The sequence below is a fragment of the Lontra canadensis genome, unplaced genomic scaffold (assembly GCF_010015895.1).
Source record: "Lontra canadensis isolate GAN:19392208 unplaced genomic scaffold, GSC_riverotter_1.0 scaffold73, whole genome shotgun sequence".
NCBI lineage: Eukaryota > Metazoa > Chordata > Mammalia > Carnivora > Mustelidae > Lontra > Lontra canadensis.
The window spans coordinates 10,890,569-10,914,102 of record NW_022631067.1 but is presented as its reverse complement, the minus strand read 5'-3'; the positions used below and the strand labels follow the sequence as shown (position 1 = coordinate 10,914,102).

General features: G+C 39.7%; 1 protein-coding gene and 1 pseudogene across 3 annotated transcripts in view; one reads left to right on the top strand and one right to left on the bottom strand.

Moving 5' to 3' along the window:
- The window catches only part of PCCA (propionyl-CoA carboxylase subunit alpha), a 397,106-nt gene that overhangs the window by 72,612 nt on the left and 300,960 nt on the right, over positions 1-23,534 (top strand). The window lies entirely within an intron of this gene.
- Positions 4,702-4,795, bottom strand: LOC116881354 (annotated as a pseudogene).

The following is a 23,534-nucleotide window of genomic DNA, read 5'->3' as shown; positions in this document are numbered from 1 at the left end:
TCAATAGCTAACTATGTCAAGGAGTCTGGTGATTTATTATTATACAAGAACGTTATTTCTCTTTTCATTGCATATTGTGGCATTTAAAGTTAAATCTTACTACTTCTCTATTTTGGGAAAAGATTTATGTATGATCTGAGTCTCTTTTAGATATTACTACCCTGACCAGGTGAGTTGAACTGATTTCCCACGTGTATTTATAAATACATTCAAGATGGTACTGATACCTTAGTTTTCTGGTGCTAAAATAGGACTTTTTGAATGCTTCGAGGAGCTGATTTCAATTATCCCAGGTGGTATCTTAATTTATTATTCTAATATGTTATGCTTTGTTTCTGTGAAATGCTTGTGTTTTGTTCTTTCACGGATTTAACATTATTTATGAATGTACTTTTCTAGATGACATTTCCGCTTAAAAGCCATAAATTTAATTTGGGCAGTTTTTAAGAACCAAGAGTTCTAGTTTAGAATGATCTATTTTAACCTATTGAAAGATTAAAAACTAGGGCCTAAAGATTAAACTGAGGCCTACAGAAATTGTGATGTGAGGTGACATACATAGCTAATGGTAACAAGTCTGGAGAGGGCAGATTAGGTAGAAGCAGCCAAAGGTCCAGATTTATCAGATTGTGTGTAGTATAATCACATTTTCCCATTGACATTCTTTTTTGTTACCATCTTGTTCGAAATTTCGGCTGAGCTCTGTCATTATGTCAGAAAGTGATTTGAATATAACATATACGAATGTGCCTGTACAATATAATGTACTAAACTTAAGTTGTAGAGATGAGGCGTCTCTAAAGCATGACCCATGGGCCAGGCCACCTGTTTTTTGTAAGTTACATTTTATTGGCACGAAGTCAAGCTCTTTCATTTATGTGTTGTCCGTGGATGCTTTTGCTCTGTAAAGCAGGGTGGTGTAGCTGTGGCAGAGGCCGGATAACCTGCAAAGCCTGAAGTATTTCCTGAGTGGCCCTTTTGTAGTAAAAATTTACCAATACCTGATATTGATGAATATTTGGGTCTCAGAGAAGTTAAAGGACAGGCCATTATGTTCATTCATGAATTCATTTAATCATTAAAAAAATGATTATTTGGTATCTATGTTTAAGGTATCTGAGGAGGATATAAAAATGAATCAGATATGTGCCCTGCTCATGAGGAATTCACAGTCAAGTCAAATAATTCAAGTACACAAATTACTTCAGTTCAGGGAAGAAAATATTACAAAGAAGTTCACATTCTCCTTAAATGAAGATTATTTCCATCAGGGGTTTCATGTTAGATGATTGTAGAATATGTGAATGACTGCCTTCCTTTCTCATGAATTTTCTTTCTGATCTCCTCTCCTCCATTTCCCTTTCAAGTCCAGAATTGAATGCAACTCTGATTTTATCTATGTGGGCTGTGATCTTGGTAACTCACAGAGGTGTTTTGTACATGACTGTTGAAATTTATTTATATTATGGCTTAAGAATGTTGAGAAATAGGAGGGGGTTGTTTAGTAGATTAAGCCTCGGACTCTTAATTTTGGCTGAGGCCATGATCTCTGGCTTCTGAGATTGAGCCCTGCCTCCGGCTCCCAGTCGTAGCCTGCTTAAGAGTCTCTTTCCCTCTCTCTTTCTGCCCGCTCTCCTCCCTTCTCCCTTCTCTGTCACCACTGCCTCTCCTGCCCCTGCCCCCGCATGCTTTCTCTCTCTCTCTCAAAAAAAAAAAAAAAAAAAGAAAAGAAGAGAAAGTTGAGAAATGTTACCACTAGTATGTTTTGTAGATAGTTTTAACTACATATGTTTTCTTAACGTTAGTAGAATTCACATTTTGGACACAGATCTCTGACTTTATTATGTTAAAGTAAAAAATTTTCAGGAGTGTAAAATCTTAAAGTTAATTCATCCTCATGTATACGTTGAAAGAGAAGGTTTCCTTCATCTGTGCAACTCTGACCCCAGCCCCCATTTAATTCCCTGGAGGCTGCCACTGTACCCTTGCACCCGTGTTTATATCCTTCTGGAGGGAGTGAGTGTGTGGGTTAGAATTTTGCTGTAGATTGTTACGTAGGGGACTCTTCATTTGCTGAGGTAGGATTTTGTTTATAAGAAAAGAAGGGGCACAGAACATTTCTTGCCTTCCCCCAGGCTCTTAAAAATAGGTGTGGTGAATAGCAACCTTCAGATAACACTAGCGCCATTCTTATTTCACCTTCCTGACAGTGTGTGATGGCCAGCATTACCATCCTCGGTATTAAGAAGAGAGAATAATCTCAGTAGTAAAGGCTTTGCTTGGTGTCACATGGCTAGTAAGTGAGAGCATAGTTTCTAACAAAAGTTAGAAATTCCCGGCTCAGTAAATGTTCCAAACTGCTTCAACGATGAATTGAAACTAGACCAAGTTATTAGTGTTTTCTTTTTTGTTTTTTGAAATGATAGCTTTGGCCGGTGCCTATTTTTGCTCTTGGAGGCTTTTCTCTTTTCGCTCATTCTTTCCCCCCATTGGTGCGCCATATTTAAGGTCTAAAAACAATTATTTTTGTTTTTCTGATCTTTTGCTCTTGGACACCAGTGAAAGTAACTGTCTGCACTTGGATTTGCTGACTTTATAAGTAAACTTAAAAAAAAAAAAAGAGTTTATTTATTTATTTGACAGAGAGAGAGACCATGAGAGAGGGAACAGAAGCGGGGGAGTAGGAAAGGGAGAAGCAGGCTTCCTTCTGAGCAGAGAGCCAGATGTGGGGCTTGATCCTGGGACTCCAGGATCGTGACCTGAGCCAAATGCAGATGCTTAAGGACTGAGCCCCCCAGGAAACCCCCACAGGAGCCCCCTGACTTTATAAGTAAAGTAGGTGAGTGACTGGTAGAGCTGTGGAATGGTCATTGATACCTTTTACTGCTCTATGATGTACTTACTTTGAATTAATTAATCTGGTTTCCATGGATTTAGGGGAGAAAGTTAGTGACTCTTTCCTTCTGACAGTTTTATAATATATTTATAATTGTGACTCTTAAATGTTATGTTCAGGAGCATTTATGAAAATGTATGCAAGTAAGTTCATAAAACCCCTATAACAGAATGTCCTTTGAAATGTTTGAGAATGTGTTTCTTTTCCTGCATGTTGGATTAGAGGTTACTTTCCAGAATATTTGTTGAAGAATTTGAAGATGATGTTGAGTAGAAATGTTCTAACATGGATACCTGAAAAGGAGAACTCTTCCTTTATTTCTAGGGAGTTTTTTAAGGGCGTAGACAAGGCAAATCACATTTAGGAGTGGGGTTTTTGGTGACTTCAACAGGAAGATTAAGAATATGGGATTTTCTACCCTTTGCTTAAAGTTAAAATAGCTTGAATATTATACTCAAGCTTTCCTTTTCTCACTCCTTACTGTCCCCTTGCACTTACTAGCACAGTCTGTAATCAGAGTTAGAATGCTTGCTCTGCCATTTTGTAGCTATATGATCTTGGACAAGTTGCTTAATATTTTAACTCCAAAGTCTTTTAAGTGTCTTCCGCTCACAGTATGCACGGTATGCACTTCTCCGTCTGACTCCTTATATTGAAAACATGTCTTTTGTAGCCAGCTTGTAGGTGGGTTGTACTTTTAAATCATTCTTCTAATCTGTATCTTTAATTGTAGTGTTTAGTCTATTATGTTTTTTGGTTTGCCTTATTTTCTTTAGTAACAGCTTTACTGAGATATAATTCCCATGTCCTAATAGTCACCCTTTTGTGATAAGCAGTTCAGTGTTTTTATTGTCATGGATTTGTATAACCTCATCAGTACGCAATTTCACTAAGATCTGTTAATAACATTTAATATATTAGTGATGTGATTGGGTTTGTGGCTACCATTCTGTTTTCTTTTCCTGTCTTACTTGGATTATCTTAATTTTTGGAATTCTCTTTAAATTTATCTATGAAGACCTTTTCCATTTTTTAGTTGTTTTTCTAGGTACTGCAGTATGCATCCTTAACTTTTCATGGTCTATTTAGAGTTAATGTTATACCATTTCAGGGGCACCTGGGTGGCTCAGTCAGTTAAGCATCTGCCTTCCACTCAGGTCATGCATGATTCCAGAGCCTGGGATGGAGCCCTGCATTGAGCTCTCTACTCAGTGGGGAGCCTGCTTCTCCCTCTCCCTCTGCTGCTCCTCCTGCTTGTTCTCTTTTACTCTCTGTCAGATAAATAAATAAAATCTTTAAAAAAATATATCATTGGGAGGGGGGGTGGGGTTATGGACATTGGGGAGGGTATGAGCTACGGTGAGTATTGTGAAGTGTGTAAACCTGGCGATTCACAGACCTGTACCCCTGGGGAAAAAATATATGTTTATAAAAAATTAAAAAAAAATATATATATATCATACCATTTTAGGTAAAATGTAGAAATGTTAATATTGTGTAGTTCCCAGTTGCTGTCTTCTGTCAGCATTCTCTGTGCTACTGTTGTCAAGTGTATTTATTACATCAGCATATATTACACATTCCATCAGGAAAATGTCATAATTTTTACTTTAAACATGTTTAAGGACATTTCCTTCATTAATGACCCAAATATCAGCCTCTTGAAATTAAGATTGATTTCTGTGTTGCTCTATTTTTAGGGTATCTTGAAGAAATTATGATGTTTTATTTTTGTCCTTTATTATGTACATATTTAATTGTGGTATATCATATGTAACATAGAATTACCTGTTTCATCATTTTAAAAAAATATGGAATGCTTCATGAATTTGCATCCTTGTGCTGGGGCCATGCTAATAATCTTCTCTCTCCTCCCAATTTTAGTATATAGGGGACCCTTTTCACCATTTTAAAAAAGAAATTTGAGGAGTGCCTGGGTGGCTCTGTCGGTTAAGCGTCTGCCTTCAGCTCAGGTCATGATCCTGGGGTCCTGGGATCGAGCCCCGCGTCAGGCTCCTTGCTTAGTGCAGAGCCTGCTTCTCCCTTTCCCTCTGACCCTCACTCCCCCATCCCCTGCTCTGTCTCAAATAAATAAATAAATAAATATCTTTAAAAATTAAAAAAAAAAAAAAAGAAATTGAGAGAGGGAGAGTGAGTGAGTACCTTAACTGAGGGTGGGGAGGGGCAGAAGGAGAGGGGGGAGAGAATCCAAGCATGCTCCCTGCTGCTGTGCATGGACCTGAGATTATGACCTGAGCCAGAATCACTAGCTGGACACTCAGCTGACTGAGCCACCCAGGTGCCCCCTTGTTCACCATTTTTAAGTGCACAGTTCAGTGGCATTAAGTACCTTGACAGTGTGCATCTATCACTACTGTAAGTTTTTCATCATCCCAAACTGAAGCTTTGTACCCATTAAACAGTAATTCTCTATTATTCCCACCCATACCCGCGCCCACCCCCCGCCCCCCGGTCTATTTTACTTTGTGTTTATGAATTTGCCTCTTCTGGGTAGTAACTTTTATAAGTGGAGTCATAGAATATTGTACCTTCTGTGTCTGGCTTGTTTGAGCGAGCATAATGTCCTCAGGCTTCATCCACGTTGTAGCGTGTGTCAGAATCTCATTGCTTTCTAAGTCGGATAAAGCCCATGGTATGGCTCTGTCACATTTTTATCTGCCATCTGTTGATTGTCACCCAACTTGTACATGACTTAGAATGCTGAAATCATCCACTTTTTAATTCTTTTGTATCACTGAAGCTCTTAGTAGTACTTGTAACTATCCAGTAGGTGACAGAAGTTGCTGAATTAAAACTTGGAATCTGGAAATAAATATAGAAAGGGCACATTGAGAAACATCCCTGTGTTTTTAGGTTGTAATGCTATTTTTAACCTCTTAAAGTTGAATTTCATATATTTATTTGTAATAACCCCTAAGCTTAGAAATCAGTAGGAAAGATTTTTTTTGTTGTTGTTGTTCTAGTGAAAGTAATAGATTGAAGATTTTGTCAGATGCAATGAAGTACATTAATTATCACTGTTACATATAGTGATTCTTATTGCCTCAGATACATTCTAAAATTAAGCTTTTAAGTGCATCCTTTCTAAAATGGGCAAAGAGGCAGAAATAATGAGATGATTACTAGGGTTTTGTTTTTGGACTGGACCTTATCTAAAGATACTGTTAGAGAGTTCTTGAGGCACCATATTGGAACAGAGTGTGATATGCTAATTTGCCAACGAAAGAGTATTCTGTTCTTGTGTATGTGTAATTCCCAGCATACTTATGGCATGTTTGTTTGAGTCCTTGAGTGTGTGCACATGTGTGTATTTTCTTAGCTTTTTATTTAGTTCTTCACATGCTCACTGTTTCATTCTTAGCTCCCCAAATTTGAGAAATACTGTGCCAGAAGATAGAAAAGGTAGTAACAAAAAATCTGAGTAGGTGACCTTTAAGCTGAGATACCATGGGAGAAGAGCATTCTAGTCAAAAAAGCAAGATTTCTTTGAAGACCCTTCCCTTCCCTGCTTTGACATTCTTTTCTGGCCTTATAACTATGTGTCATGTCAAGGACCTTTATTCATCTCTGATTTCGTGTTGTTTACCACTTAACTTACTAGTTATTTATAACTAGAATTATTTATAATTCTTTGCCAATTTTATTTATTTTTTAAAGATTTTATTTTATTTTATTTTTTTACAGAGAAGAGATACAGTGAGAGATGGAACACAAACGGGGAGTAGGAGAGAGGGAGAACAGGCTTCCCTCAGAGCAGGGAGCCTGATGTGGGGCTCGAACCCTGAGATCATGACCTGAGCTGAAGGCAGATGCTTAACTACTGAGCCACCCAGGCTCCCCTCTTTGCTGATTTTAATGGAATTATTTATGTATGTTTCCAAATATGAGATAAACTAGGAAAGAGGCTAATCTCCTTGCTGCTCACACCAAGCTCATTTGAAATACAGATTTACTTTTAGAAATAACAAATATTTATTAGAATCTAATTCTTATTTATTTTATATGAAAAAAATCTTATATTGGATATATATATATGTGACTGTTAGTATAATATGGCTTTGTCTTCTATACATATTAATGGTAAATTACTTTTGCAATCTTCATGCTTTGTAGTTAAAACTTGGGCCTGTAATTTATGGTCGAAGTATATACAGACTGTTGTTTTTATAATTATTCCTGCTATTACTGTTGTTTATCACGCCATTTAAAAGCAAAAGCAATTTATTTATTTTTTAAAATTTATTTTTTTAGAGAGAGAGGGAGGCATGAGCTGGGGGAGGTATTGAGGGAGAGAGAGAAACTCAAGCAGACTCCCTGCGGAGTGTGGAACCCCACGTAGGACTCAGTCTCGTGACCCTTACATCATGACCTGAGCAGAACCATGTAGGTTCCCCAAAGCAAGAGAAATTTTATTTATTTATTTATTTATTTTTAAAAGATTTTTATTTATTTGACAGACAGAGATCACAAGTAGGCAGAGAGGCAGAGAGAGAGGAAGGAAGCTCCCTGCTGAGCAGAGAGCCTGATGCGGGGCTCCATCCCAGGACCCTGGGATCATGATTTGAGCTGAAGGCAGAAGCTTTAACCCACTGAGCCACCCAGGTCCCCCAGCAAGAGCAATTTTCAAAGTGAATGGTAGGGAAAGATGAAATAAGGAATCTAGATCAAGTAAGAGTATAGGCAACAAGATTGATTGTGACCATGGTATAAATGGATGAGATTTCTGCCAATGGATGAAATTTCTACCCTTAGTAGACTGTTAACTTGTTTTGAGTAGTTAGTGTGTGCCAGGAGCTATGCCAAGCACTCTACATGTACTAGCTCCATTTGCTTTTTATTTTTAAATTTTTGAATTAAATTTTTTTTCTACTTCTTCTTCTTCTTCTTCTTCTTCTTTTTTTTTTTTTTAGAGAGGGAGCATCTTAACTAGGCTCCACACCTGGTGTGGAGCTGGATGCAGGGCTTGATCGTACAACCCTGAGATCATAACTTGTGCTGAAATCAAGAGTCAGACACTTAATAGACTGAGCCACTCAGGCACCCCTCCATTATTATTATTATTATTTTTTTGTAAGTGCCCTGTAGGTAGATAGCTGTTTTAGCTTTATAGGTATAGGAAGTAAAAGGAAGGGGAGTGCTCAAGTTGCTCAAGGTCATACAGCTATTAGTACCAGGGCCAAGACTGGAATGCCGGCTCACCTACACTCCTGTAGTGGTCTGAGCACTAGTGGGCTGTGCTCCCTCTGAAGGAGAGAACGTACAACTTGTTGCAGAACAACAAATAAAACCAGAAATTGTTTTCAATTTTTTCCTTCACCCATAATTATTTTTTTTTCCCTGTAAGGCCATAATTTTATAATTATTATAACAAGTTAAGCCTCTTGGTATCTTCAGCTTGTAAAACATTGTCAGACCTAAAGGGGCTCTATGAAGAGTTGTCTGTAAAAGTTCGGGTTTCTTCCCTGAAAGCTAGAATTGGGAAAAGGAAGCAGATGAAACAAGAGGAAAAGCACAGAGAGGGAGGAGAACAGTGGAAAGCAGTAATGGTGGTTTGTAGTGGAGTCTGCTGTCTGTGGCAGCTACAGCAGCCCCAAGGGCACACATGGTGGAGGACTCACTTTCCAGATCCCTTGACCAGTGTAGTTTTAATGAATAGGGTGTAGGGGCAGTAGTAGCCTTAACAGGATTTGGTAGAGGTTGAAAACAGTAATGGAGATAATGAGCTGCAGATAGTAAAGATAGGAAATAAGAAATAAGAAGAGCTAGAAGATAAAACAGTTCTCTGAGGTGCCAAAAAAGTGACCACTAATGCAGAAATTCATACCCTTTAGAAGGTGGACAAATGTGTTTATCCCTTGAGCAAATTACTTGGATCATTGTACGTTTTCTTTAAGATAAAAGAAAGTCGGAGCTACTGGACTCGTGATGCATAGGCAGGTGTACTTACCTTTTTTTTTTTTTAAAGATTTTATTTATTTATTTGACAGAGATCACAAGTAGGCAGAGAGGCAGGTGGGGGGCGGGGGAAAGCAGGCTCCCTGTTGAGCAGAGAGCCGGATGCAGGGCTCCATCCCAGGACCCTGGGATCATGACCTGATCGGAAGGCAGAGGCTTTAACCCACTGAGCCACCCAGGCACCCCTAGGCAGTTGTACTTCTGAAGGACCTTGCTAAATGGGACTCTGATAGCAGGAGGGGGAGGATTTGCGTTCCTAGTGAGCTAATGATTCTGTTTTTTTTGGGATTGTCAGATAATATGAAAAGTGTTTCATATGTGCTTTTTCTTTGCTCTTTATATGCTCTGGTGATATCATTACCTTTAATTTATACATGAAGGAACTGAATCAAAATAATTTTCCTGGAGTGCCTGGATGGCTCAGTCGGTTAAGCATCTGATTCTTGTTTTCAGCTCAGGTTATTCACTATCTCAGGGTCATGAGGTCAAGCCTTGCCTTAGACTCTGTGCTGAGTAGGGAGTCTGCTTGAGATTCTCTCTCTCTCAAATAAACAAAATCTTTAAAAAAAAATGGTGGGTGGGGGTTGGCACCTAGGGAGCTCAGTCAAGGTTAAGCATCTGATTTCAGCTCAGGTCGCTATCTGAGGGGCCTGGGATGGAGCCCTGTGTCTGGCTCCCTGCTAAGTAGGGAGACTGCTGTACCTCTCCCTCTGCTCCTTCCCCCACTCATGGTCACTCTATCCCAAAATTAAAAAAAAAAAATTTTTTTTCCTAATCACGTGCTGGTAGGTGATCAGTTCTTTTGATGTCTATTCTTTTCAAGCTCTTGTAAAAAGCTGGTTTAACTGCACACATTGTATGGAAAACTAAAATTTACTCAGAATCAATGAAGAAAAAATATTGCTTTAATGTTTATGGTATTGTGATTAATCTCGGGGGTGCTTAAGAATCTGGCATACTTTTTAGGTCATCAGAGAATGAGAAAATTATATTAAAATCATATTAAAATTATATTAATATATAATATATTGTATTATACATTAATATATATCATAATATATAATAATATATATTATATATAATATATAACGTATATTATAATATATATTATAATAATATATAGCATATTATTATAATATATTATATTAAAACATAAATATTACAAGTGCTTACTTATTTTCTTTAGAAAAATGTCACAGTAACTGAAAATAGCAAATTAATGTATTAATGATACTGTCATTGCATTGCCCAATACTTTGAAATTTTAATTTTTTTTTTTTTAAAGATTTTATTTATTTATTTGACAGAGATCACAAGTAGGCAGAGAGGCAGGCAGAGAGAGAGGGAAGCAGGCTCCCTGCAGAGCAGAGAGCCTGATGCGGGGCTTGATCCCAGGACCCTGAGATCATGACCTGAGCCGAAGGCAGAGGCTTTAACCCACTGAGCCACCCAGGCGCCCCTGAAATTTTAATTTTTAAAGTAAGCTCTGGATCCAACATGGGACTCGAACTCATGAGCCCAAGATCAAGAGCCAGTACCTCCTACTGACTGAGCCAGCCTGTCACCCCTGATAAATCATATTTATTTGAAAAGTTAATAATAGATACTAGATATCTATTTGCATTTCATTTTAGTTTTTCCTGTTGTAAATTGCAGATGATATTTTGGTGAGTTAGGTTAATATTTTGAGTGCCAATAAACGAGGCCCTGCTCATGTAAAGCAAGTATTTTGTTTATTTTGTGACCTAAAGCATTGGTTTATAGGATGATTTTTTTTGACAAACTTCTAAACTTTTCAGAGTTTTGCCAAGTCCCTGGTGAGCTTTAGATCACTAAGCCCAAATTTGTTGACTGATTAATGACGAAACCAATAATTGAGTACGTTGTTGGTCTTCCTCTTTTCTTTTCTTTTTTTTTCTTTTCTTTTCCTTTCCTTTCCTTTCTTTTTTCTCTTTTCTTTTTTTCCCTTTCCTTTCCTTTTTTTTCCCTTTCCTTTCCTGTCCTGTCCTTTCCTTTCCTTTCGTTTTTAGATAACCAGAGATTTTATTTTGGCTCTTAGGAAATTATTTGAAGTCAGGGTGGCTTTGAAGCAGGTCACAGAAATCTTAACCAAAGCCGACCATGTTGACAGTCAAGTTTTGCACAATATTTTTAGTTGAGGAAGGGTAGAAATTTTGTGTTTGTCTTAGCTTTTCAGTCTCTGAGGTATTAAAAGTGGTGACAGGGCTGCTCTGTTACTGTTTTGCAGCTCGCTCCTTTAATTGATGTTGAATTGTGGCTTTCCGTGCACACAGGGTTAAGTAAAAGGGCTGCAGTCATCCAGCGAGCAGTTTCCTTTAATGTGCTCATTAGTGGTGGCAAGTCCAGGTTTCAGCACATGCCAGTAATTTACATTTCATTGCTGAGTGGCTGCCCTTGTTCAAGAGTTGTTTCTAAGCCCGATGAATATATATTGGGAATAAACAGAGTAGAAGAATTGAAAGCCAAATACCCTGCCAGGCCTTTCAGTGGGTTCTGAAGCTTCCAGTGGATCTCTGATTAGCAAATGCATGAAGCAGGCTGAAAATGCAAAGATGAGGCCTACAAAAGTTGTTCCAGGTAGGCTAGCCCCTTAAATCCCCTTATTGTGATCACCTTTCCATTTCATCTTCCCCAGATTCTTCTCTCAAGGCAGACTTTCTGTTAAAATGAAAATACTCTGTTAGACCTAGGAAGGGAACAATAGTGGATCAACCTGGTTCCTTTACCCCTTCTAACTATTAAGGGAAGTCCGATTGTTATGCAATGAATCCACAGAAGCGAAGGGCTTGATCGGCTTTACAGCTCCTAGGGACCCCATTATTGTGATTGGGATCTCTGTTGTGATTCCTTCTGGGATTCATTTTTCCCTCTCTGCCTGATTGGTACCAGCTTGTTCTGGCCTTTGAAAGCTTGCATAGATCATTAAAGGGTAATCTGGAGGCCGTGGTCAGTGTTTCTGGACGTAGCGACAGACTAGTGTTAATGTTGTCTTTGAAACTGGGGTGTTGGGGAAGATCTAGAAGTTTTCTTTTTGTAGAAAAATTTGATATTTTATAAAAGCATTTTTAGAACTCAGCATTTTATTACAAGTTACTTTGTGCACAGAGGAAACACTAGCCTAGCTATCTTTAGAAGATTAAAAATTGCTGCTAATTCTTTCTCCATTTTAAGTTTACTTTCATATATATGGAAATCTGAGTTTCAAGAACGTGGGTATTAATATTGCCAGTTGTTTGTGTGTTTGATCATCTGGCGTCTGTTTATCTACTTGCTTATTTTTGTGCTGCTTTCCAAAACATTGAATTTAAGAAGTTTTGTTCAAATTCATGGTTAGAATCAAAAGTGAATGAATTTATGACTGACTGCAGTATTAAAAGACATTGAAAAACATGAGTACTCAAAGTCAGATTATTATTATTTTATGGTAAATTCAAGTTGGATGTGATTTAGCTTTTGGATCACTTAAGCATGAAGGTACGTTAGCCACAGTTTATTAAATCTTTCAGTTTTTATTAGCTAGAGTTTTAATAGAGGAGCAACATGGTTTTGAAATCTTTTATATGTATGAAGGTGAAGATGAGAATCTTGAGAATATTAACTTAGTAATGTTCTGATCAGTACTTGAAGCCTTTGCAAAAATGTAGCAATAAATTTACCTTCTAGATGACTACTATTCTTTCTGGATGCTTGCCAGCTAAAATCCCATGGGATTAAGTTCTGGAAAATCACTTGCAAATTTGTGGAGGATATCAGTGACTTTGAATATTTAACTGTCTAAACTGTCATCTACGTGTGTTCTGTCTGTGCATTGGGTAAAAAAATTAGAAGTTTGTCAGCCAGTTAGAATTAAAGGTGACATCTGCTTTTAATTGGTGTTTTATTTTCTTCCAAGTCAGTAAAAATTCAGTAAGACATGAATTATCAAATTTTGCAATGCTAAGCAACTTGTCAAGTGACAGTAAGCACTACCTTGAGCACTTGTACAGATGGGAAGTGTTAAAATGTTGATTAATCGTCCCAGTTCTGATTATGGTTTTAGAAGGCTAAAGCTTGTGTAACCATTGCCAGCTTTCTAGTGTCAGAATAGCATTCATTTGTTAATTTTGTAGGCTTTTTTCAATTACTGGCAAATTGCCTCTTGTATAATGAGCCTGTAAATAGTTCTAGTGATACTTGGTTAGTAGACTTAGGGCCAGATAAAGAAATGTAGAATTCCCTGTTTCTCAGGTCCATTATTTATTTAGTAAACACTTTAGTTCAATTCTTTTTAGTAAAAAAGAAATTGAAAAAAAAATTAAAAGTGAGCTGTAAGATGGTATTCTTTTACACACACCCATGATGTGTTGAGAAGGGTGCTGTATCTGTTTGAATCTTGGCAAAGGAAGCCTTGCCTGGCCCCCTTTAAAAGAAAATCGATTATTTCTGTTTTACCATTTCCAGACCATTTTAAGATACAAAACATGAAGAAATCGGTTCCTTCAAGAAGAGCATGTAAAACTAGCTCAAGACTTCAGACATTCTCAGAGCTAAAAAAAAAAAGACCCAAGAAAATATTCCCATCATACTGATTACATTTTAATATTCTTGTTACTGAAAATTTGTGCATGGTACTAAGTGGTCTCTTTTTATAAAGTGTGTCTTTAAAAATTTCACTGTGAAGGAGATTTTTTTTACTGCTGTTAGATAAAAGGGGAGTTTCTCCTTTTCTTATTTGAAAAGATCTGCATTGTAGTGGTAGAAAATCTGTTTTAAAAGTGGTTAGGACTTGAAGCAACATTTCTTAGATTAGGTTTTTAATATTACCAGACTTAAGTTATATTCAGGTCTTGTTTTTTGTTGACCACTTCTGAATATCTGATAAATGTTTAATGTAGTGATATAGTCTTCCTACCAGAAAACATAGGATTATTTAATTTGATTCATAAAATGTTCCTGTTCAGTTAGCTTGGATAGTGTGTAGATTTTATTTCAACTTAAAAAGTAGACAAGATGCTTATGTAAATTCACTTAATAGTTTTTGTTGATAAGTCTCATCTTAAACCCAGGAGCCAAGTTTAGCAGTTCTGACATATTTTTAGAAAATAGTTGAGAAATAGAAAATGTAGATTTTATTTAGCTCAACTATACAAAACTTTAACTTCAGGATTCATTGCCCCTGTACATTTTCCAAATTACTTGCTTTTCAATGCATAAGGCTTTAATTTACCTCCTACTGACACCCCCCAAATGGGTTTTTCAGAATTTTGAGAGGGCACTACTATAGTTGCTCTTAGAGCGTAGTTTGGGTTGCGGGCCCAGACTCTCCCAAGATACCCCAAATCTAAAAGGATGGGAGCTTCTGGCAACATCTACTGGGCAAATGTTTTCAGATATTTTCTTAGCTACAGAATTACTGTTTTCTGCAGTATTCTTTGAATCCTGTTTTAATGCCTGTTTATTTTAAGAAGTAACTTAGACATAAGATTTAACAGCTTTTTTTTTTGCTGTTAACTTAGATTTTTGTCTGTATGATCGTTTTCTTTACCTTGAATTTTACAGAATAATAATGAAGTTAAATATTTGTACCTTGAACTAATTAATTGCTTCTGTAAATAACTGATTTTATAAAGTAGAATTTATATGCTGATAAAAAGTACTTTATTTTTTGAAGTTTAAGTTCTGTCAGTTAATTTACAGTGCAGTATTGGTTTCTGGAGTAGAATTCAGTGATTCATCGAGTGCACGCAGCATCCAGTGCTCATCATAACAAGGATCCTCCTTTGTAGCCATCCCCCACTTAGCCCATCCCCCACGCACCAGAAACTACTGTTGAGTAATAACATCTCAAGTGCATTCTCTTCGAGATGCTCAGTGACTTTGTGTCTGTTTATGCTTGCTGTGTTTTTAAGGAATAAGAGAAACCCGTTTGGTATCTGTATTTTATTGAAAAGAAGAACCTATAACTGGTATTTGCATTGGGGCAGTAATTTACTTTTTTGGCTCCCAATGCTCTTATGATCTTTTAGGAAACGAGAATCTTGATAGGCTTGGCTGCTTAATCATTTCTGTGTTTTCAGTTCAGTTTGGTCTCTAATACTTGACTTGTTTTTTTTATATTCTTTCTGCTCTTTGCCGGTAGCACAGGGTTCCTGTTTAAATTACCAAGCTTTCTTTATCATGTGATCCTGTCACTCTATTGACAATTGATTGGATCAGGGATTAGTGTCTGACCCAAAGGCAGTGCTCTATGGAGGGGTCATAGCTTAGGGGTGTGTGGGGGGGGTGGGGGAGTGGGGCGGGGTGGGGTAGGGGTGGGCGTTGATTTGGGTGTATGTGTGGTGGGACTCTTAGGTAGGGGTGGGATGCTGAGAGGATTGTGACACTTGAACTGAAATAACAAGATGAGAAGGAGCAAGCAATGTGAAGATCCAGGGCAAACCCTCTCCATGCAGAGGGAATGGCAGGTGTAAATGCACTGAGGTAGGAATGAGATGAGCGTGTGGCTTGAGAGAAAGAAGCTGGTGCGGCAGGAGAGTAATGAATGAGGAGGCATGTAGTACAGTTTGGAAAGGTAGGCTCAGGGCAGATCAGTTGGGATTTTCATTTGTGTGGCATTAGGAAGCCACTGGGGGAATTAAAGTATGTGTTGACTTAATGTGACGTACTCTTTTATTACTGTTAGGAGAGTGCATATCAAATTAAAGAGTAAGGTGATTAACAACTGTTATGATAATATAAGTGGGAAAATGTGAGTTCCATACTGAGTATGACAAGAAACCGTATCCTCAGAGTAGGTGAAGTCTCATACCTGCCCGCGGCAGATGCTTTCAGGACGCAGCTCTGTGAAAACAGCTATCTGCTAGTTTATACTTTGCAAATCGTGGGCTTTTCAGTAAGCCCCACCCTTACCAGCAAAAGTTAATCTTATACCAAGAATCATTCCTCTTCCCACAATGGCTTGTTTCCCCAAGTCCAGATTATTCAGTCTTTGAAAAATACTCTAGTTGGACCGCTCATGGGAACCTTTGACCTTCAAGTCCCAAGAGCACTTAGCGGCTAGGTGTGGATACAAAGGGAATATATGGCATTCCAGTTTAAGGTGGCCATTTGAAGTTCTCTATCCTTTGATATCTTCCCACCAGTGTTAATTACTGATATGCTTCTTTGACTCTGTGTCTGGCTAGTGGGTAATCATTATACCATGTAGACACGCTTTAATAAATGCTTGTAAATGTCAGGTGTGCATGTGTGCAAGCGCTCTCCCATTGTAGTGGAGAGTTTGCCTGTCCAGCATCCTCTCTGCCGTGGGTGATAGTTAAGCCAGTTATGATTACATCATCTTCCCTGACAAGTACTGATTCAGGGATGAGTCAGTGAAAGCTTGAGCCAGTTTGGGTCAATGAAACATGAGAAGCTTTTCTGAGATTCCTTAGGAGAGAAAACTTTCTCATTCTAAGCTTTAGCATCAGTGTGTCTCTCTCCTTTCTCCCCCTCCCCTTTGTCCTCCCACACATTTTGTGACGAGCTGACAGCCATATTGTCACCGTGAGGGTAGCTGTCAGAATGGGGGATAGATACAAGAGAATGGCAGAGAAATCAAGAACTGTGAGATGTATTTTTAGAAGGATTTCTGTCTTAAGAGGTTGGTGGGGTGTGTGTTGGGGGAGGGGAGAGTTGGGATGTTTCATGGGTTAACAGCATTTTGTGCTTTAACAGATATTTATTGAAAAGTATTCCTATCTCACTATGTTAGATACTGAGGAACTAATTTAAAAAAATAGGGTACAGAACTTGCTTTTCCAGGAAATTTATTTAGGGGTATTGGCTTTTGATTTAAGACTGTCTATTTTTTGCTTTGGATTTAGGGACTGAGAAAACACTCTCTCTTATTATATTTAGTGAAAATTGGAAAAAAACAGAGCTTAAAGAATTAACCCTTAATTATTAGGGAACCAGTCTTAGGACTGTGAGTTGCTTTAATGATGTTGCCAGGCAGTCAGAACTATCTGCGTATCATGCATGGGTATGTTGAGAGATCCAAGAGTTAGAAGATAGTAGGCTTGAGGAAAGTATCAGAAACAGAGGAGCCAGCTGTCAGCTCTTGTTTCTCTTTTTTCTTCTTTCTTTACAATCTTTCTGCGTGCTTGTCGACTTTAATCCTCTGCTTCTCTGCTCACATGGCCCAGTGTAACATGTCAGAATCATAGCCCCTGAGTTTAGGTGAAAAGAGGAAAGCTGCGTTTTTCTTTCTGTCCTTGTTCCTAGCTTTGAAAGGGACTATGATAGATAGAGTTTGGGTTAGCTGCTTTTTGCTCCAGTCGTCTGTGTTCAGGGAGCAAGATCATAGCATTCAGAAGGGCTGTGGCTGAGGGGTCTTTTGCTGTGGTTGGGAAAAGGACAGTTCACGAAGGTTGTGAGCTGGCTAACTCTGCCACAGACGTCTGTTATACCCCCTAATTACAGGGCCGTGTGAGAACTTCCGCCATCAGAGTGTATCTAGTGTAGGTGCTACTTGGAAGTAGTAGTTAATTTTGGTAGGTTTGGGATTGGGATAGTTGGAGGGAAGATTGTCAAACTTTATATATAAGGGGTGTGTGTGTGTGTGTGTGTGTGTGTGTTTGAAAGGCTTAGTGAAGAAGAGTATTTCGTATGTGTATAGCTACTGGTTTCCTCCTGAGGAACTGACACCTATCATAAAAGCTCTGTGCCCCTGTAAAGCTCTGTTTCATGACTGTAGCTTCTTTTGGAGTTACGAAGTATACATGTGAAGAATATCACAGATTTTTGAGCCAGGAGAAACTTAGAACTTAACTAATTTGGTGGTTCGGCATGTATCTTTTGATGCAGTGGATGCTGGTGAATACAAAGATGGCAAAGGTTTACTCCCCTCATGAAGAGATGCGGGGGGAGCGGGGGGAGGTTCATCAGAGAGTCCTAGATGGCCTGTGGGGAAGTCAGATGAAGAGGTTACTTTTGACTGGGGAGGAGTGTCTAGGAAAGCCTCCTGAAGAAGGCGGCATTTCAACTAGGCTTTGAAGACAGATAGCATTTAGGTAGAGAAGATGGTAGAGGAAAAGCATGGACATACAAAAGGGGGAAGGATATTTCAGGAGGGGGATTGATTTTCTTAGCTCTCCCTTCGAAATGAATTTGGAATCTGACCACTTCTCACCACTCCCAGCGCTACCGTCTATTCTGGTCCCCCGCATCTCTCATCCGCATCATTGCACTAGCTTCCGACTTGCTCTCCAGGTTTCCCTCCTTACCTCCCTCCGGGGGATTCTCAAACCCTGGTCAGAATGGTCTGTCAACATGTAAGTCAGATATCAGAGCATTTCTTGGCTAAAAACCAAGCTACAAAATACCTTTATTTGCTTCCAATTTCATTCAGAATCAGAGCCAAAGTCCTTCAAGACACCCACCACCCTGCACTGTTCTGACCTAAAAATTTTATATTCTTTCTCACTCCCTTTGTTTTAGCTCTCTTTTTTTTAATACTCTTTTTTGAGATACAAGATACACTTGCAACCTCAGAGCATTTTCACTTGCTAGTTTCTTTAGTGAACACCGTGCCTCCAGATAGCTGCTATTCTTCTTCTTCTTCTTCTTCTTCTTTTTTTTTAAGATTTTATTTATTTGAACACCGTGCCTCCAGACTCCAGATAGCAATTCTTCTTCTTCTTCTTCTTTTTTTTTTTTTTTAGATTTTATTTATTTATTTGACAGACAGAGATCACAAGTAGAAAGAGAGGCAGGCAGAGAGAGAGAGGAGGAAGCAGGCTCCCTGATGAGCAGAGAGCCCGATGCGGGGCTCGATCCCAGGACCCTGAGATCATGACCTGAGCCGAGGGCAGAGGCTTTAACCCACTGAGCCACCCAGGCGCCCCAGATAGCTGTTCTTTAGGCCATTCTCTGAAGTCATTTTCTCAAAGAGCTACCCTGCCTAGCCTAATGAAAATTGCAGGTCACCGTTCTCCCACCACCTTATGCTCTTAATTCCCATTTCTTAATTTATTTTTCTCTGAAGTATGTATTGCTGCCTGATATGTATTTAGTAACCTACACAACCACAGGAGTTGTTTATTTCTTTTGATACTTTATTTCCTCCATGCCTTAACTATATCGGACTCCTATATTTGTTTAATGAGCAAGTAAATGAGTAAGAGGTGGATTGTCTGCCTTTGTGTTTGGGCCATTCGTGGAACAGATTTGATACCCTAAATTCCTCTCAAGTAAGTGGATATTTATAAATGTACAAATCACTTGTACATTTCTGTGCAAGGTGGTTATTCAGCTGGCACTCATGATCATAATACTGGAATTTTAAACTCTTTTATCATATAAGCCAGTGTTTGGCAAACTTCATCTGTAAAGGGCCAGATAATAAATATTTTAGACTTTGCAGGCCATAGTGTCCCAACTGTTCAACTCAGTTGTAACCATACAACTTTGCAGTTGCAATGTGGAAGTAGTCCTAGACGATAGGTAATATGAATGGGTATGGTTGTGTTTTAGAAAATTTATTTATGGGCATGAAAATGAGAATATTATATAATTTAACATGTCTTGAAATACTCTTGTTTTTGATTTTTTCCCCCAATTATTTTAAAAGTGTCCCTTTTTAGTTGGATAGGAATTGACTACTCCGTGGTCTGGGTGTGGTGTTTGAAACAGCTGTGTAGCTGCACAAATATATTTAGTCCAGTGCACATTCACTATCATGTTGATGAGCACATACTTGGTTATGCCCATTAGAAAGAGACTAGGGGCAAATCAGAAAGCCCATGGTATAGTTCTCTGCGCTAATGGCTGGGGAGTGTAGAGTAATAGGGGAAATAAAATCAGGATGATATAGAAATGATCTTAGAATGTGTTGTGTAGTTTGTGTGTGCAGGGCCTACTAATCATTTTCAGTTTTTTCAGTAACATTCAGGTTACATTCTCTTTAGTGCACATCGGTTAAGAATGTGAACAGTGAATTCAGATATGCTATGGAGGAATTATTTTCAGAATTAAAAGTCTTCTTGGATTGATTGAAAAATAATTGCATTGGTAAAATATATGTAAAATATAGTAGCTTATGTAAATATTAATGTTAGATTTAGAAAATGGTTTTCCCAGATGATTTGAATGATGCATTTGAAGAGGCCAGGGTTCACTTTCCCAGCCCCGAATAGAGTAAGGCAGGACGTGGCAGCAGGGAGATGTGGGATCGAAGCCTCGGGTTTAAACACACCCTGTTCTGTGGGTGCTTGATAAATTCCTACCCAATGATGTTTACATTTATAGATTAGGTATTATTCTGTGTGATGAAAAAATTGCAGAAAGAGGGTAAGCATGTAAGAAGGAACGGGAATTCTGTCTTAGCATGTTGAGACTAATGTAGGGAAAAGGAATTCTTGGAAATAAAAGTCAAATGGGATCTGTGAAAGAAATGAGGTTTTTAGGCAGATACAGGGATTAGTGCTAATTTAAGTCTGTTGTTTTCATGAAGCTGACCACAGGGTGGGGATGTATGTTGTGTGATCTCTGGATGACCTATGATACCATCCCAAGTTGTTGCAATAGGAGACTTACATTATTTTAAATAACTTATAAAAATTTTATTTAGAAAATTACCTATGAGTAAGTTTGAAGCAATTATCTTACAGATACATCTTGACTATTTAGTAGTAAGAACAGTGATTACAATTTTTTGTTTCCCAATAGTGTAAGATTCTTATTTTAAACTCATAAAGTTACACCTTTCCACTCCAAGTTAATTTCGGTGCTGTCTTCTCATCTTAGTAAATAAGTAAATAAATAAATACCCCCCCCAAATCAATTTACATCTGGTTAATTTGAAAATTCTTTGTAGATTGGGCAGCCATATTGGAAAAGGACAATCTTTTGAGGGCTTTATTATAGGTAACCTAAAGAAGACAGAAGACTGTATTTTAAATTAGTTGCATCTCCTGAGGTGCTGGCCTTTATTTCTCGGTAGGTCTTAACTAGGGTTTAGCCTCTTCTGACAATAGCTGGAAATTGCCGGTGACTGATGTCCCCAGAGCACTGGTTTCTGAGTGGTATGGTGGGTGGACCTTTGTGTTCCATGGAGATGCCTTTGCATGTCATCCCAGCTCATGGACTTCATCCTTGACGGCAGTTTGCATGTTCTGCTCACTTGTCACGTTCTCTCTGTTCAACTTCTTGTGTGGATATTGAAGCCAAGGATTTAAGAAGACTTTTGAAGTGTATTTGTAATTAAATAGCATTATTAAACTGGAGTTGAAGTCTTTGGTCAAGGAGAGTGACTGCAATGTCAGAAATGAGCTTCTAAAACAGAAAAACATCTTAAATCCTGGAGCTTTACAGCGTGAACAGTAGTACTCCGGAAACACCCTTTCGGTTTTGGAACTGAAATATTAAAGGTAGTAATAACGTGAATAAACTGTTTAGCGTCTGTCAGAAGCATTTCACAGCACACGGCAGTGGAGATGACGTAGGTGGCTGTGAGGTTTTAAGCGCTCAGTCATTTCTCACAAGATCGGCTGAGGACATTTCCAAGTCGGGTAAGAATGTCTGCCCCCGGTGTCTCCATCTGGGTGTCCTACTAATAAGCCACTGATAGGCAGAATGAATCTTACTGTCCTTGTAACCAAACCTGCTTTGTGGTTCTGTATTTCCGTGGGGTTTTCTGGGCCCAACAGCCTTACAGTTCTCTTTGACTGCTCCCCTCCCTCCCTCTTCCTTCTCTCCAAAACCATTGCCAGGTCTCCTGTTGGTGTCACTGCAGCTTCTCTTACCTCTTTCCCCCACTGGACCCCACTGCTGCTCCGGTACCTCCTCCCTCCCTCCTTTCCACCTGCGCCGCAGCCGCAGCCGCAGCCGCAGCCGCAGCCGCGGCCTTTCCTCCTCGGGGCGGCTCCGCGCTGCGGCCACGCTCGGTCCTGAAGCGCTTCGGCGCTCGCCAGGGCTCCCCGTGGGCTGGACGGAGCCGCCTTGTCCCTCTAGTGGGCCGTTCGCCACACTTGGGTTTCAGTCCGCTCCCAGGACCGCTTGTGCCTCCCTTCTCGGAGTTCCCCTTACGGAGGGAGTCTGGCTGCTGGAGCGTGGTGTGGTTTCGGAGAAACCGGGTGACATCTTCTCCTCCCGGAAGACCGTGTCTCGCTCTCTGCTTGGAAGACGGCGCGCCTGGACTTGAGTCGCGTGTTGGAAGGGCGAGCACGGTTTCCAGCTGAGGGGCAGGAGCCAGTTCAAAGGACGAGATGCAGGGTGTGGGGGGAGGTGGGTCTAGCCTCTCTGGAAAGGGCCCGAGCTCGCTGGGGCTTCGGGCTGACAACAGTGGGACTGGCCTCCGAGCGCGGCTCCCGGGACGCGTTAAGTCTACGCAGCCGGGAAGGCCGGCTGGGAGTCCTCACCAGCCGACAGCTCTGAGACGGACTTCCAGAGTCGTTCACACTTGTGTGGCAGCTTCCTGTGGGTCCCCTCCGTCCTGTGTGCTTTACATCTGTCACTTGACTGAACCCTCACGGGGTTCAATGGTTAAGTCACCTGTCAGAGGCCCACCAGGGAGTTCGCGGTGGAATTGCAGTTTCAGGCAGACTCCACGGTCCCTGCACTTAACTCTTACTCTGTTGCTTCTGGTTCCTGCCTTTCTTTCAAGAAAATAACGAAGAACCCTGCGTGACAGTTGTTTCACGTGATTCAAGGGCCGTGGGAGGTGAGAGGTGTATAGGTGGCGTCCGCTGTGACTTCAGAACTTCCAGCGGCTGCATCAGGGCGGTGGTCACGTACGTTTGAAGGGAGTCACACTGCTGGCTAAGAAGATCCTTTTGCTGGGATTTGTGCTTATGCCGACTGGATGTGGACGTAAAGCTTAGCCGTTCGGATATGAGGCCCGTTTTCTTCCTCATCAGTCACTGGCTGGACTTCGGTGACAGGAGAAGATTGCAGGCTCAAATCTCATTTATCAGAAGTTAGGAAGGCTCTGGGTGCACTTTCTGAGAAAGACAAATATTAGGTGATCGGAGGATGTTCAAATAATAGCTTATCTAATATAACAGAAGGGAGAAATTTTCGGAAGCAAAGGGCAAGGAATTTCCGAAATCTGGTACTCCACGTCTGATAAACTTACATTAAGTTGGCTCACAAAGTTTCCACCCATGTTTGCTTTATTCCGGTTACCATGATTAGTTTCCCAGCATATTCTAGACTCAGTCGGAGTACTCATGCTGGGTTGTGATTTTAATTGCTTGTTATATCCCATCTTCCGAGTTGGTGTGTCAACTAAGAGGACAGTGATACATCTCTGTCTTGTCTGTCCTCTTATCCCGACATTTAGCACAGTGCCTGCCGCACACTGGGTATTTGGCAAGTGTTTGTAGGATGAATGCATGGCTGGCTGTTGCGTTGATAGCAGGGAAGTCTGTAATTGAGATCTGGTTGTTGTTGGACTTGAGGGAACGAGGAGGCCCTTCTGAATGCGCACTGGTTGTGTGTAACCTCCTCCTCATTCTCTGATGACCGTAGAACCCTTTACAGACCAGTGAGAGCGGTTTTCCTGTGTACTTAAATGTTTGCTTTCCCATGCTACTTTTCCAAATCCTAGTTGCCTTTTTCCCTCAAATGCTTCCCTTTCTGTGAAGCCTTCCCTGATTCCCACATTGGACTCTATTCATAG